This window comes from Canis lupus, chromosome X, assembly GCF_003254725.2.
Source record: "Canis lupus dingo isolate Sandy chromosome X, ASM325472v2, whole genome shotgun sequence".
NCBI lineage: Eukaryota > Metazoa > Chordata > Mammalia > Carnivora > Canidae > Canis > Canis lupus.
Genome location: NC_064281.1, coordinates 3058534 through 3076315, shown reverse-complemented (window position 1 = coordinate 3076315; position 17782 = coordinate 3058534).

Here is a 17782-nt window from a genome sequence, read left to right as displayed (position 1 = left end):
TTACAGTTTGGCTTTTAATACTTCCAGAAAACACTGTTTCTGTCTCTTTCTCTCCCTCTCTTTTTTTGGAAGAGTATTTGCCAAAACTTGACCACGTACTGGGTGGCTTAATAAAGCTATTGTATTGTGAGAATGATGTGTAAGAAAGCGACAGAGACACTTGTAAGAGAGCCTGTGTAGAGAGGTTCTACTGAGTTCCAGGCATTGCCCCGTTGCTAGGGGAAAAAGCAGAACACTATAGTGTGATTGATGGCTCCTCTCGGCTCTGATAATCCATTGAGTGACATAAAAAAGGAGTAAAATATACAAGCATCCTATAAAGAAATCATTCAAATTATGGATCTTTTGTACAGATGATCAGTCACAAATGCTCCCCATAGACGATTTCACAAACCTTCTGGTCAACTATTTTTATTAAATCAGGTGAACAACTTATTAACTGTATTTTAATTTAATTTTATTTTATTTTTTTTTTCTTTTTTTTTTTTATTGGTGTTCAATTTACTAACATACAGAATAATACCCAGTGCCAGTCACCCATTCACTCCCACCCCCCGCCCTCCTCCCCTTCTACTACCCCTAGTTCGTTTCCCAGAGTTAGCAGTCTTTACATTCTATCTCCCTTTCTGATATTTCCCACACATTTCTTCTCCCTTCCCTTATTTTCCCTTTCACTATTATTTATATTCCCCAAATGAATGAGAACATATAATGTTTGTCCTTCTCCGACTGACTTACTTCACTCAGCATAATACCCTCCAGTTCCATCCACGTTGAAGCAAATGGTGGGTATTTGTCATTTCTAATAGCTGAGTAATATTCCATTGTATACATAAACCACATCTTCTTTATCCATTCATCTTTCGTTGGACACCAAGGCTCCTTCCACAGTTTGGCTATAGTGGCCATTGCTGCTAGAAACATCGGGGTGCAGGTGTCCCGGCGTTTCATTGCATTTGTATCTTTGGGGTAAATCCCCAACAGTGCAATTGCTGGGTCGTAGGGCAGGTCTATTTTTAACTGTTTGAGGAACCTCCACACAGTTTTCCAGAGTGGCTGCACCAGTTCACATTCCCACCAACAGTGTAAGAGGGTTCCCTTTTCTCCGCATCCTCTCCAACATTTGTTGTTTCCTGCCTTGAAACAAAAGCAAAAATGAACTATTGGGACTTCATCAAGATAAGAAGCTTTTGCACAGCAAAGGATACAGTCAACAAAACTCAAAGACAACCTACAGAATGGGAGAAGATATTTGCAAATGACATATCAGATAAAGGGCTAGTTTCCAAGATCTACAAAGAACTTATTAAACTCAACACCAAAGAAACAAACAATCCAATCATGAAATGGGCAAAAGACATGAACAGAAATCTCACAGAGGAAGACACAGACATGGCCAACATGCATATGAGAAAATGCTCTGCATCACTTGCCATCAGGGAAATACAAATCAAAACTACAATGAGATACCACCTCACACCAGTGAGAATGGGGAAAATTAACAAGGCAGGAAACAACAAATGTATTTTAATTTTAAATTAGCTTAATTTGATTACAAATATAAATGAATTCGCTCTAAGTCATTTCATAAAATATGAGCATGTATTATTACAGAATTAAAAGGAAGCACGTGGGAGCATTTTATTTATTTTTGTATTTTTTTTTAATTGAAGTTCCATTTGCCAACATGTAGTACAACACCCGGTGCTCACCCTGTCAAGTGCCCCCCTCAGTGCCCGTCACCCAGTCACCCTTCGTGGCAGCATTTTAAATGTGTTAGAAATAAATGTAAATGACTCTAGATTCTGTTGTTCTTTCAAGTATCGATGATTGGATTTTATGTCAGATGACAAAATTTCTCTAAAATGACGTGCAATTTTATTTATAATTATTTTAATTTTTTTCTTATTTATCAGAGAAGTTCCAAACATAAGATTTGGGTGATTTTTAATTTTTTTAATTTTTATTTTTTTAAAGATTTTATTTATTTATTCATGAGAGACACAGAGAGAGGCAGAAACACAGGCAGAGGGAGGAGAAGCAGGCTCCATGCCGGAGCCCAATGTGGGACTCGATCCCAGAACTCTGGGATCATGCCCTGAGCTGAAGGCAGACGCTCAACCGCTGAGCCACCCAGGCATCCCTGGGTGATTTTTTAAATTGGTTTTTAAATGTTAACCCAAAGGAGCCACTCAAAAGACTCTAACTCATGAGCTGACTTGGAAGAAATATCACTCATATTTCAAATCAAGTTGAATTTTAAAGTCCATATAGAGATATTTTAATGCTACAACTATATTTGGGTAAAGTTTTCTGGGTAGAAATATACCAAATTTAAATAAAACCTGTACATATTTTATGTATGCATGCATGTATAATATGTACATTACCTATATAGTATGAAAATGTTACCTTTTCATATTTTACTGGAGGTTTTTTCTTTATATATACTATATGTTTTTATCAGTATCCTTTTTTAGGTTCATGCAAGAAAGCTTGGAGTATTAGGGAATTAACGGAAAATACTAGAAATTATTGGGAAGTTTTTGTTTGTTTAAAACACATCTGTTCTACATTTTGGAGATTCTTTAGTATTTTTGAAACCACTTTATCGAGGCACGATAGCCATACAAAAAGCATAGGTGGTGGGTACACATTGATGGGTTTGGCAGTAAGGCCATCCCCGTGACACCATCACCACAATCTATGCCATGAATATTTCTTGCAATAATTTTCCTCCCTTCTGACCCATTTCTTGCAATAATTTTCCTCCCTTCTGACCCATTTCTTGCAATAATTTTCCTCCCTTCTGGCCATCGGAATAAATGGATGTCAGCTAATTGATTCAGAAAGGGAACACGGTTTATCGAATGTCGTGGAAAAATGCTGCCAGAATTAACGGTCACTGAGGAGCACTGTTCCCTTGAATCAGGAGCACAACGCGTGGTGTGGGTTTTCAGTGATGAACGGTGTGATTGAACGAATTAAAATGCGTTTCGTACGATGACAGCAGCTCTGAGGCGTTTTGCAAAGTGTGATAATGGATTCACCAAAATGAAAGGGGGAAAGTTACCTTTCACTGCTGTACGTGGCAAAAATAGGAACTCCAACTATGATTTGCTATGTCATCAAATACTCTACTGATAGTTAATCCTCTTGTTTTCACACACATTTTTGGTGTTTTTATACTTCCCGTTAGCAGACATAAAACTCTTGCTGCCAAACAAGTTATTTTAAGTTGCTTTGCAGTAAGCACTCAAAACATTATTTTTCCTTAAGAAATACATTTCCCAAGATTTCCTAGCTTAATAATATTTTAAAACATAAATATGCATTGTGTTTGTATTGATCACTTTCCTGCCATTATTTAATAATTAAATCGCTTTTAATTTTTAAAGAATTATGCATAGTAACAGTACTTACGTCTTTTCCACCGAAGAGGTATCATTATTTATTGTAATAAAAGAATGCAGAAGAACATTTTTTCCCCAAGCTTTTATTTAAATTCCAGCTAGTTAACATACAACCCAATATGAGTTCTGGTGTAGAATTTAGAGATTGCAAAAGAACATTTTTTAATAAAGTGCCTTCTTGTCATAGGAAATAAAACACGCGTGAACACTATAATCTAAATACAATGGTTTTGTTAACAATTAATGTTGTAGCTTTCGTTGCTTCTTCCGTCACTTGCTGCCACCCATCTTAGTGATTTCTTGTGTGTATGTTCATTGAATTATCACTACTTTAGGAGGTTGGGTGGTACGGTTATTCCAAATCACAGTTAAGAAATTGGGGGCTCAGAGAGATTTTGCATCCCTCCCTGAGCTCACCCAACGTGGTAGCAGCAGAGTTGGGGAGAGAATGACATTGAGAAGAACGTTCTTGCATCACACCAAATACCCCATCCTCCCCCACCCCTAAACAATACAACCTGTATTTCACAAGGTCACCATTTTTTTCTTTAAAAATATTCAATAAGTGGTCATTATTAAGAAAAACATCAGAAGTCATGATGGCCGTGTCATAGACAGTCGTTTAATTTTTACGTGATAGTTCTTCATAAAACATTACTGTAGTGTTCACTACCCCCCACCGTTTAGTCATGCCAGCGAAGTCAAAATGAGAGACTGTGTGAAGGAGATTAGCAATATGTTGATGTTAAGAAAGTCGAAATGAGGGGGGAAAAGATCACGGTGTGTCCTTTGAAAGTCGAGCAGTGAAGCATCCACTTGAGTCCTGTAGGCCCGCCTGCAGATGGATGGTCATCGGTGTTCCTGTTACTGTCCCCTGTGAATCAGAGAGCATCCTGTCATACCATACTATACGTTATTATATAGAAAACCGATAAGCTAAAAATAGTTTGCATCTCCCACAGATGCATGTGAACTCTGGTAAGTACAGAAGACTAATCTGATGTTACCTTGGCCATTGCCTTAGGCCACATGCACCAGTGTTGCAGCAAACCTAGCAAACTTACTCTACTGTTACTATCTTGAATAGCTAATATAGAAAGCTTTCCCTGAAATACTCCCTGAAGCAAATGTACCATTCTGCTAATTTCTGCGTGGATGCATGCTATCGCTCAGACATGTTTATTTTACATATGTGTACGCATCTTTTGACATTTTTGAAAGTTGTATTTTACTGTGGATAATATATTTCACTTATACATGTTTGCAAACAAAGGGAACATATACTCTTTCCTATAATTTTACTGCATGTTTAGTATTTATTTAATTTATATTTATTTATATTATTTGTTTCTATTTATGTTATTATTAGTATTTATTTAATTTATATTTATATTATTTATTTATATAAATAAATTTTCTCATTTATATTTATTTTATATTATTTATTTCTATTTATTTATTATTAGTATTCATTTAATTTATATTTATATTATTTATTTATATAAATAAATTTTCTTATTTATATTTATTTTATATTATTTATTTCTATTTATGTTATTATTAGTATTTATTTAATTTATATTTATATTATTTATATAAATAAATTTTCTTATTTATATTTATTTTATATTATTTATTTCTATTTATTTTATTATTAGTATTTATTTCTATTTATTTTATATTAATTTAAATTTATTTATTTAATTTATTTTAATTTATATAAGTTAGATTTATAGTTAATTTTTAATTATTAATTGAATGTAATATATTGGAATTTAAGAGCAGCCCAGTGGCCCAGCGGTTTAGCGCTGCCTTCAGTCCAGGGCATGATCCTGGAGACCTGGAATTGAGTCCCGCGTCGGGCTCTCTGCATGGAGCCTGCTTCTCTCTCTGCCTGTGTCTCTGCCTCTCTCTCTCTCATGAATAAAATAAAATAAAAATCTCTAATTATATTTAATATATTTAATTCATATGTTATGTCAAATATTAATGATGGTATTTATTTGGTTGGATGCTAAAGCTTTGTTAATATTTGAATAAAAATAGTTGGTACTCATTCCTATGCAATAACGAATACTGTGCACAAATATAATACTGTTTGATTTCTATAAGGAAAAAACACATTTTTTTTTCTTGAGCATAGTTGACACAGAAGCCTTTTCTTTTTTCATGACAAAACAAACATTAGAGGAAAGTCTTAATGCAATGTGTTGCTCGTGCTTTAAGCTGTTTTCCCCTTCTTTTCCTTCTATTGCTATGAAACCAGAATACTCTTGAATCAGGCAAGATGAAACACATTTTAAGGATACAAATGAAGAAAACATAATACCACACAACTTCTTTGTGAAATTTGGACTCGGATTTCTAATCAAATTTTACTATTGGAGTTACTAGGAGTTTGGAATGTAACTGAGTACAAATTGGTAAGTACAATCATTAATACAATAATCAACATGATAATATGGCAATATAGCAACAAGTGCACATTTTTGAGATTTTTTTCTACATTCAAGAGATTTAGCGTTTAAACTAGTAAGTATGCTAGTGTTCATTTTCAGAGTTATTTAAATATATTTTCAAACGCAAATGCGTATTTCAACGAATATGCATGCCAGTGTTATGAGCGCTTGGGACTATTATGTGTACCAATGCCTACAAAGAGATATGTTGATTTTTTATTTTGAACGAATAAGTACACTAGCATTATTTGCCATTTGAGCTAAATGCACCAGAGCTTGTCTTACAAGCAACTTTCTATTTGAGTTAAAATTGTAACTACATTCGTTAGTAGTAAAAACTAATCAAAGAAGAACATGGTGTTATTTAGAAATGTGAATGTGAATTTTCATTTGAATCAGTGGGTACACCATTGTAATTTGGAGTTTGAACGATTGTGTTATCAACACTTGTTTTAGGAGGTATTTAGTTTTTGAATTTTGAACAGATGAAAATAACGATTTTATATAGAATGTTAAACAATAAACATACCAGTATTTGTTATTATAGTTATTTGGATTTCGGAAGCTGAATTATAATTTGAGTTCATGAGTGAAGTAGCGTTATTTGGGATTAGAATTTTTAGGTAAATGATTATTATTTGAAAATTTGAATAAGCGCATCAGAATTATTTAGGATTTGAATTAATAACTGTAGCAGTGCTTTTTTTATCGGAGATATTTGAATATTGAAATTTGATTTGAAACATGAGCTAATAAGTAAACCAGTGTTATTTGGAATTGGAATTAATATTTGTAACAATACAATCCTACCTGCGGTCTTACTTATATTTTTGGATTTTAATTTGGAATTCAACTAATGAATGTATTAGTGTTATTTAGAAAGGAGTATTTGTCTTTTATTCCAATTGAATTTAGATCAGTAAGTATACCAGCATTATTTCAATTTGAGGCAGTAAATGCACAAGTATGTGTTATTGGATTTATTTGGATGATCAAATTTGAATTGAAATTTGAGCTAATAATTAATCACTGTTATTTGTACTTAGAGCTAATAAGTGTAGGAGTCCTTGTTATAGGCGTTATTTGCATTTCGAAATTTCAACTGGAAACTTCAAATGGAAGTTCCAGTCTGTTACCTGGAATTTAAAATTTATGTTATAATTCAGTCAACAAATACACCAGTGTTATTTGTTATTAATGTGAATAAGAACACCATGGCTTCTCAGGTTGTTTAACCTTAGGATAAGAGTTTAAATTTCAAGTAGATGTATATAATTGTTAATTGGAATTTAAAGGAATACATGCATTTGGCAGTGCTGGTTATTTAAATTTATTTGAATCTTAAAATTGTTACTGGAATTAGAAGTAGTAAGAAAATGACGGAATTTGGAATTTCAGCTAATACGTGCACTGGTGTTTGGTTTTATGTTTTCATTTGGGAAATTTGAATTAGAATTTGAATACATGGAGCACAATTATTTTTAATGTTAGCTAATCAAGGTACTAACACATTTTATCAAAATTAGTAAGCCACTTTCGTTTTGTATTTGATCTAACAAGTCAACTAATGTCATCTGAAATTTGAATATGTCCATATTCTATAAACGTATGTGTGTATGTGTGCGTGTGTGCATGTCTTGTTTGGAATTTGAGTAAGTGCAATAATTGCTTGTTACAGGAGAAATTTGTATCCTGGAATGTTAAATGAAATTTGAACGGATAACTACAGCAGTGTTGTCTGGTATTGGGAGGAAACGTACCTGTTCTTGTTACGGGTGTTATTCAAATTTGGGGATTTATTTTTTCAGTTTTAATTTTTTGGATTACTCAGTTGTGGACTTTACATGGAATCTGAGTCGACACCAGCATTAAGAAAAATTCAAACTACAAAGTGCATCAGCAGATTTCTGGAATTTGGAATTCTAACTGAATATTAAACTAGAAATTAGAGTATCTATAAGTAAGTACGTCAGGGTTATTTTAAATATTAGCTCTTAAGTTCACCAGTACTTGTCATCCTTTTACTTTTTTTTTTGTAATTTTAATTGGAACTTAATTATATTCATGTTACTGGCAATTAGAACAGATAAATTTACCAATGCTCATTATTACTGGGATTTGGATTTTGGATCGTAAATCAGAGCTTGAATTCATAAAAGCACCAGCGATATTTATAGTCTGAACCAATAATTATGTCATTGCTCGGAATCCGAGATATTTCGATATTCCAGGTGGAATATGAACTAATGAGCACAGCAGGGTTAATTGAAATTTGAACCTCATATGTGTACTGATGCTTGTAGCCAGATTTATTTACACTTTGAAACTGAAATGGCATTCTAGATATAAGCTCACCTGAGCTCGTGCTCAAAGTTACCTACGTGTTGGCACATGACCTAACATGCCCATCGGTGTTATTCGAAATTTGAAGTAGTAAGTGCATTAAAGCTTTGTCTCTGTTTTATTTGCGTTTTGGAATAGGATTGAGTTAGGGATTCATAAGTAAGACAGTCTGACTAGGGATTGGACCTGGTAAGTACACTTGTAGTTTGGGATTGAAATTGGAATGTGAATGCATGTGTTATTTGATATTTAGATGAATAATTACACCCGTATTGTAATGGAGATACTTAGGTATTGGAATGGGAATTTCGATGTGAACTATTAAATGCACAGGTGCTACTTGGGATTCGAAGACAAGGTTGCTGATTGTTATCACAATTCTTTGACTGGTGTATTGGTAACAATGTCGACTCATAATTCCAACAGCATTATTTGGAATTCCAAGTAAAAATGTGCCAGGACTGGTTTTCAGTTCTGTTAGGATTATAGAAATTGATTTTAAATGAGTCAGAATGAATATGTACTCCACTGACTGTCATAGGATTTATTGAAATACTGGATACGGAACTGGAATTTGAAAATAGCTGTACATCAGTGTTATTTTGAATCTGTGTCTGTTATCACAGATATTAGATTTTAGAATTTTATTTGAAACTTGAGCTAATAATTATACCAGCGTTATTTGAAATTAGAACTAATAGTATTCCGGTGCTTGGTACAAATGCAATTTCTATTTCAGAATTGGAATTGCAACTTAAATAAATAAGACCGCAGGTGCTTTCTGCATTTTAAGCTGATAAATACATTAGTGTTTGTTAGAGATATTAATATAGAATGGAAATTAGAATCAGTATATAAATGAATATGTACAGCAGTGTTATTTGGAATTCAAATAATAGGAGTGTCAGTATTTATTTTCACTATTATTTGGATTCTGAAATTTGAAGTAGAATTTGCAATAATAAACACACTAGTGTTATTTGAAATATTTGGTTAGCATTATAATTTGAACTACTAAGTACCATGATCTTATTTAGAATTTGAGTGAGTAAATGTATTGTGGCTTGCAGATTGAGTTATTCAGATTCTGAAACTTGAATGGAAATATGGAATAAGGATTCTGAATTTACGTGGAATTGAACAGGCAAGCCCATTAATCCTGGTTTTTTAAAGATGTATCTGTCATATAGATCTTGATTTGGAATTGTGATTATATGCCTATAAATGTTATTAAGAATCTGAATGAAAAGTGCACTTTTGAACATTATGGGGGGGGTCGTCCTCATTTTGTGAGATAATTCCCTAATGCACTGGCTGCTTATAGAATTTTTAGCCAGTACAATTAAGCTTATTTCTTTATAGCATCCAATCTCCCAGACCATCCATTGAATTGTTTCTATCAATTGGCTTCTGTGGGACTGATAGGTGTCTAAACATTGACATCATATTACAAATTTTCAAGTCTTGCCAAAACACCAGGATTTTATTGAGACTTTAAACGTGATCCTAGGTAGTGATTTGAATCCCAAGCAAAATCATCAAAAAACCTGGGAGCTCAATGACCAATTAATAAAGGGAAATAAGGATGTGATCTAATGGGACATTCAAATAGAAAGATGTGAGTCTCAAAGGATTAAGAGAGACCCTTGGAAGAAAATAAACATTTTTTAAGCCAATTTTCACTCTGTGTTTTTACCAAACAGATTCTTACGATGCTGTGCAAATTCAAATATATATTGATACGAGTTCCATCATTCTAGCTAACAATGACCCCAGGAGGAACTATCCACAATGCAGTCTTCACATAACCATGGACAGACAGGCCATTAACATGACCTAAACGATGTCAAGTATAAGGAAAAACACATTGGTTTTCACACATTCTTTTTTTGTGTGTGTGGAATAATTCTCAATTTTTAAAGATTTTACTTGGGGCCAGCAGGTTAACATTCTCAAAGGGTGTGTTTTGAGTCGTCTTTTATGCTTACAAATGGCCCTACAGTAACAGGATCACTTGTACTAGATTCTTCCAATATTTTCCAGGTAGTGTTGAGTATCAAAGAATGATCACGGGTGAATAGCAAAAGATAGCATATGTAGGGATGATCATCAAACATTAGCTCTCCAATTCTGTATGTTACGTGAGAAATATATCAATAAAGGGCATCCAAAGAATATCTCACTTTGCTTCCTTCATGGGATACGAGTGCATGCAAATAGCAATTAACAATTTGATATGAACGTTGACACGAACGCGTGACATGCCAAATGACGCACGCTACATGCCCTCTATCAAAAACGATATCCAAGATGCTCTTCTGGGAAGAACCATCCAGAATGTGTGTTTTTGCACACATTTGTCTACACGATTAATAATACATGTCCCCAAATGCTAGCAAACAGCTCAGTCGGGGATATGATAGCACTAAGAAAACAAAACTCTGTTCACTATAAAAATAGACGATTCACAGTTATCTAGACTGAATTTCAAGAGCTGAAAATACATTCAGATAAATATCTGGACAGTTTTGTATATCATCAAGCCCCAAATTTCTTTCCCGTAAGTCATATATTTCTGGCTTTCTCAAATCTATATATAGCACATTTACTTTAAAAATAGATTCTGGAAAGAGAGGCAGAGTTCTGTTTTGATGTTGTCTCTCCGTGAGAAGTCATTTAGGGATAGATTAATTTATTTAAGACGTTTTAAGAAAAACAAGAAAGACACAATTGCTCATGTCACAAAAGACAGATCATGCATTTGACAATCATGCCAATGACTGTTGTCACCTAAAATCTTAACAATGGAGCTTTTTTATCAGCCTGAGAATCCATAGTGCTCCACAGAAGGAAACTCTAACAAACCAAGAAAACATATTGAATCGTTTCCTGTAGCAATCATAATGATGTTCGAATATAAAAGATATTAAATGCAACCGAAAGGATCAATACTCAACATTTACATATAAATTATCTTCTATCTCCTCATCTTCCCCTTTTCCTGTGGCTTACTTGATCAAATTGATTATTCTTTTCTACTTACTAAACATCTACTGGGTATGAAACAAGTGTCACATACTGAGCTAAAACGGTGGAAAATCTAGATAGATCAGACATGATCTTCTTGCCCCAAACGAGACCGTCATCATTCGCCAGGACATAAAATCATGGAGACCTTCAATGCCCATGGATTGATTTGTCTATGTCAGTGTGTGTATGGAAACATTGTAGAGAAGCTCCAAGGTCGGGCTAAATATCTCTGACGAAGGCACAGGGAAGTGGAAAGAGAGCCAAGAAAGGATAAGATTATGACAGCGGAAAGTAAGTCAATTTTCTCCTTCAGATGGCTGCAATTGTTAGCGAAATTGCATTTAGTCCCTGTCTGTGAAACTCAGCCATCAGGGAAGTGACCATACTCTCCCCTTACTGACGGGATGGCACAAAATCAGGATTTAGATAAACAGTCTCCCCTTATATTCTCTAAAGTTTAGTTGCAGACACGGGCAGGAAACATGTAACGCATACGTATTTCTACAAGTTTATATCTTCATATTATCACAACAGAAGCAAAAACAACCCCAGATTTGGGTAAGAAAACACCTGGGAAAGTCAAGAAATGATTAAAATTAGGTGGCATGTTTTAATCATTCACTATCTCTTTTACTGACTTGGAAAATTGAGTGAAGGAAAACACTTATGTTTGTTGGATTAAAATTGAGTAAGGTGCGAAAAAATAACCGCAGCTTGCGGCTGTTCCTGATTTTGAGAGAGCGGGAAGGCGCTGGTGTAAGTAAAATAATAATAATAATACCCAATAACTCTTAGGGTGTGCTCCAGACTTTAATCCACACCAAGTTTTTTTTTTTTTTTTTTTTTTTTTTAATTTTTATTTATTATTTATTATAGTCACAGAGAGAGAGAGAGAGAGGCAGAGACATAGGCAGAGGGAGAAGCAGGCTCCATGCACCGGGAGCCCGACGTGGGATTCGATCCTGGGTCTCCAGGATCGCACCCTGGGCCAAAGGCAGGCGCCAAACCGCTGCGCCACCCAGGGATCCCCACACCAAGTTTTGATCAATCTCTGTGAGAGGGGCAGCCCGGGTGGCTCAGCGGTGATCCTGGAGACCTGGGATCGAGTCCCACGTCGGGCTCCCTGCATGGAGCCTGCTTCTCCCTCTGCCTGTGTCTCTGCCTCTCTCTCTCTCTGTGTCTCTCATGAATAAATGAATGAATCAATGAATCAATCAATCTTAAAAAAAAAATCTTAAAAAAATATCTCTGTGAGAGAATTCTAGTAACGGTGGCACGCACATTCTAAAACTACACGAGAGTCCTTAAACTCGCCAAGACAGCCATTAAGTTACCCATCGTGATCAAAGTCACCTGTGCAGGATTCCACGCTCCTAGTCCCTTGCCGGCGTTAGAAATGAGAACATGCAAAGTTTCCAAGGGAGCCCAGGTGGGGACTACTCTAAGATCTGTTGGTATTTAGGATCTCAGCAGTTTTTTGTTTGAAATCAGGGATGTAGAGAATATTTCCTTTCGGACAGCATGCACCTTAGCTAAGTCAATCGGTTTGAAAAGGAATAAACGTAACCGAAAACGTGTGGGTTTCACAAGACACTCAGTGTGTCTTATAAATAATTCGGTGGGGCATGAAATCCACTGAATGCTGAGGTTATTTCCAATATGTCGCCCGGTTTGATGAGTCACAGGATTTTCGGGAGAACAAACAAACAAACAAAGAAAAAGCCCGTGCACATAGTGTGTACAGAGGCTCCATCCTACCTAGGGAATACGGGAAGAAGGGTCAGTAGTGACCCACGACTTTTTTCAACAAAGGTATGATTTTGACTTCTGATTTGCGCAAGATGCCGTGAAGAGCAGGAGCAGATTTGAGCCTTATTCTGTGTATAAGTAGAAAGAAGGACAGAGAATTATAATCCATATATGACAAGGGACACAAAACATACATTATACGTATACTTCCCTTTCTGCCCAAACCTACATTCGCTTTTTATTATTATTATTATTATTTTCTGAGGCATTTAGAACTCTGGTAAATAAATCAGAAACTCGATGAAATCCCACACATCCCAAACAGTATAAGGTTGCCTCACCAGAATCTGTTTCATCTGTACCTCCCCGGATGAACGGATTGGAAACACTAAAATTCCTAGCGTGATGTTTTACGGTGATTCTGAACTGTTGCCAAGTGGGCATCGGCACGGTGGGGACTCAAAATTCGGCCCGCTGCTTGTTTTTACAAAGTTTTGTTGGAACCCGGGCACGGCCATGGAGCACAGCCCTTCCAACTATTCATAGACTTTCCACAGTTACCGTTATACTATAACAGCGCAGTTGAATAAATGAAAACAGAGAAATATTTACCATGCGGCCCTTTACCCAAATAAATTAATTAAAGTTTGCAAACCCCTGTGATTAGAGGCTAAGAGACACACAGTCTACGGGACTCAAAAATGCATTTATCAGTAATGCAGGCCCACGGGGGTGTGTACATATCCCACACACTTACATTTGCTCCTCTATAACAATTACATTTGCTCAATTAATTGTAACATTGACATGTAATATTACAAAAAACATGCATGTATGTGATTGGGGGAAGGTGCGAAAGCCACAACCCAAATAATAAGACTTTGGTCTTAGTAGCACTTTTTCATATAAGTCTAATCCTATGGTAGAAGTTATTGAAAGCTACATTCATTGAAAAGCACATGTCTATCATAGATCAACATGTACTTTGTTCATGAGATGGGTAAACGACCAGCAATAAGGACCCCAGATCATCACTATCGGGAATCTGAATGTGGTTACCTATTATGCACCCTATGTTTGTGTAGAGAGACGGCCATTTATTTATAAGGTGGGATGAAAGCCCACACCAGATGCGCCAGATTTGCAGACGTCTTGATCTTGGACTTCCGGCCACTGCAACTGTGAAAATTAAATGTTATTTATAAGCTCTCCAGGTATTCTGTTACAACAGCCCCCTCCCTCCCAACAGACTCAGACATTACCATAAAATCATTTGAGAATGATAATTAAATAATTTTTAAAAAAGATTTGTGCAGCATGCCTTGTCTCACACAGAAGCCCTGTGCCCGTATGATACTGGGCGACTTCCTCCCAAACGCCTCTTGCAAAATGTTCTGCAGAAAAGACAGCTCCCATTGCTGGCAAGTCACTGAGCCCAGATACCTCTGGTTAGGATTAAAGGGATCCTGACTTCTTTCTCAGGTCACCTGTTCCTTGCATCCCTGCCTCCCTGAAGAAGTCCCTCAAACAGACGTTTTCTTTCCTTTGCGTAGTGAGAGCCAATTCTCCGAAGCTTCCTCTCATTTCCTTCGGTGATTGCTCTCAGAAACAATGTCACAGATGCTTCCGTTGCTTCCCCAAGAGGGCCGAGCCTGCTAACCTTATAGGAGAGGCCAGTTAATGTGTGGGACATGACACATATCCCCTTCTTCTGTGAAGCAAATCAATCCTTCTACTCATATTTGCCAAAACTGCTCACAATTCCATTTTGATGGCATTGCTTCATTGTGCTTCTCGATTAGATCGTGTCTCAGTTGTCCCAAGACACCTGATCCTGGTTGAGGAAAACCGTGTAAAATGCGGGATTCTATAGAATAACCCATGTGGGCTTGCACGGAAGGTCACTCGGGTTCTGTAAGCACGAGTTTGGATGGAGATGTTACGGCTTTGTTTCCCTGAGTAGGGAAAAACAGTGGATTATCTGATTCCAGATCTGCTTTCGAGGGAGCCCTTGGGGGAGCCAAGATGCACTGACCTGTCACCAGATGACAACGTTGGTGCCCTTGCTAATTTGATCTTGGAGAATACTCACTGACTGATAACCTGAGTGAAAATGCCCACTGCCCTGACAATCAATCAGCGCGAGAATTGTGTGCGGGACAAAACAGACATTCAACTCCAAAGCATTGGCAAACCACATCCGCTCATATTTGAGCCTTCCGAGGGAGGTGCTTATGGATTCCCAGATGCGTTCCCTCCATGGAGCTTTCTAAGCTTCCTTGCCAAATGCATTACTTCCCCAAATTTTGCACACCTGGGCAACCTCAAGCTCTTTCTTTCCCCACAAACATTTCCCCCAAATCTCCTTTGAGTTTCTGAAGGGTCCATTCAGTTTCTCTCCTTATTTTTATTTATTTATTTATTTATTTATTTATTTATTTATTTATTCATTCATTCATTCATTCATTCATTATTTTTTATTTTTAAATTTTATTTATTTATTTATCTATTTTTATTTTTCTTATTTTTATTTAACTGTGATTTGTTTTATCACGCACAACACTACAGTGCTATCGGAATTAAATTTGCTCCCTCTTCTGCTAAAGAATATGCAGACTACCGTTAATGGAACCAAACCTCTATTCTTGGCGCCAATGGCGACCAGTCTCAAGCTTCACATCACGTCATCACCATGGAGAGGCCTGTTCTTTTCGTTACCATGACTTGATCTCTCCCTTGACCAGACGGGGGTGGGCTGGGTAATCCTCGACTTGCACCAGAAGCCACATAAGTTTGAAATGATATTAGTTAAACCATGTGCAAGGAGTGCTATACATTCACGCAACAACTTCTAGGATCCCGAGATATTTCTCACGTTGCCAGGAGATGGATGGGCTCCATCCCACCACTGTGATGGGACAAAGCATCACTAACCACATCATGTTCGTGCATAACAGGAAGTCCGTTAATGTTGAGGAAATGCCGGATGTAAAATTATCAAGTCAAATTATCAAGTGTGATTGTGCTTCAGCCAAATCCATCCTAAATTTACAGGGAAGATGAGACCACGTGCAAACTTCCTCAATAGCCCTTGAATGTGGGATATCACGGTGAGATGAGGTTTCTTGTACGATGTCTCGTTGACTTCTCATCTACACCAGCATGAAATTCTAACTTGACTTACATCTTATAATTGTGTGAATTATGGGGAATAGTCCTGATGATCCTTACAGCTACTCTTAGAGGTTTTCACATGTGTAAGCAACGGTTGCTTCCACCCTTGGAAGAGAAGTCTTAGATGGTCCTTAGAACTACTCTCATGGTTTTTTCACATGTGTACGTAATTCTATTTATTGTTTCCACCCTTGGAAGACAAGTCTGGAGCTCTGAAAGCATCCAAGTTAGCCTGCAGATGGAGAGAAGCTTTTGCGATTGTCTTGTTGCTGTTTTAATCCTGCAATTTGTATCTGGAGGCCCTTGGCTACTTTAAAGTTTAACCTGCTCCTTTTTCAGTTGTGTCCCTGGCATGATGCCGGCTTGTAGGAATCCTTATTTGTATCATTTCTCTAATAAAATTCTCATGAATGAAGAGCTCTTCATCAATCTCCTTAAAAAAAAAAAAAAAAAACCCACTAACCTGGATGTTGGTTTTCTTTCTTCACCAAAACTGCATTTGGCTTGTCCTATTTTAAAGTAAGAAACTTCCTTCTCAGGAGAGGGCGAGCTTACAAAGTAACCGTAAATTACAGATAAAATGAATTTCAGCAGTACATCCCCAGCTTTCACTAATAAAAAGAAATACGGTGTTAATCTTTTTACAATTAGTCCATCTTCCCATAGTGATGGGAGGCAGGAGGAAGTTATCATGTTTTACAATGTTCTGTGTAATTCTGGGATCCCATTGCCCCGTGTGAAACTTCCCACGTTGAACATGGAACAAAGGACATCCTGAATTTGCGAGGTTTTTGTGATGATTTCATGCTATCCCCTGACTATTTGCCTTGATGAAAGAGTCTCCCTTGTACATTGAAATATGTTCACTATAAAAGTTGATGGACATACACGGATCGCGTAGTTTTACCTGAGACAGAGGTAAAAATGGACGTCGAGGAGGAGTAGAAATTGTTGCCAACATGCACGTGTGAAAGTCAACAACATTGCCTTCACACTTGGTATTTGTGAAATCCTTACATTTGTCTTCAGTAAGATTCAGGGAGGCACCGTGCGGGGATCCTGGTGGTAGGAACCTACCAGCAGGTGATACACCTGCAACCAACAATTCCTGAAAGTGTATCTCTCCCTCATGACTTTGGAGTTGCAAGCCTTTGGAGCTACCGTGTGTCAGCCTAGGCACCTAGCTCAAGGGCCGTCTGGAGGTCCAGCTTCAGGGCCCACACTGGGCCCAGGCCAGGTCTCTCACATGCACCTACTGACACCCCAGTGGCCTTGGCCTTGGACCTGTGAGGGTCAAACCAGTAACTCTCACATGCTCCCAAACTAGTCCTCACCCCTTCATGCTGCTTGGGTTTTGCTACTAAGCAGATGGCGTCCTGAGTTCGGGTAGAGTGGCATGAACTCTTGTGGGGAAGATGGCCAAGGTTGTGTGCACTTTTCAGCCAGAGCTGAGAAACCAGAGACCTCAAACATGGAGCTTGACAAGCTCCCCAGAGGCCCTGGCCCTCAGCAAAGACATCTGACACCATCACATCAGTGGGAAGGTGAGCACCAGAGTCCAGGGATGCAGCGGGTGGGGACACGTCCTTCTGGGAGAGCAGGCCTAGCGTGTGG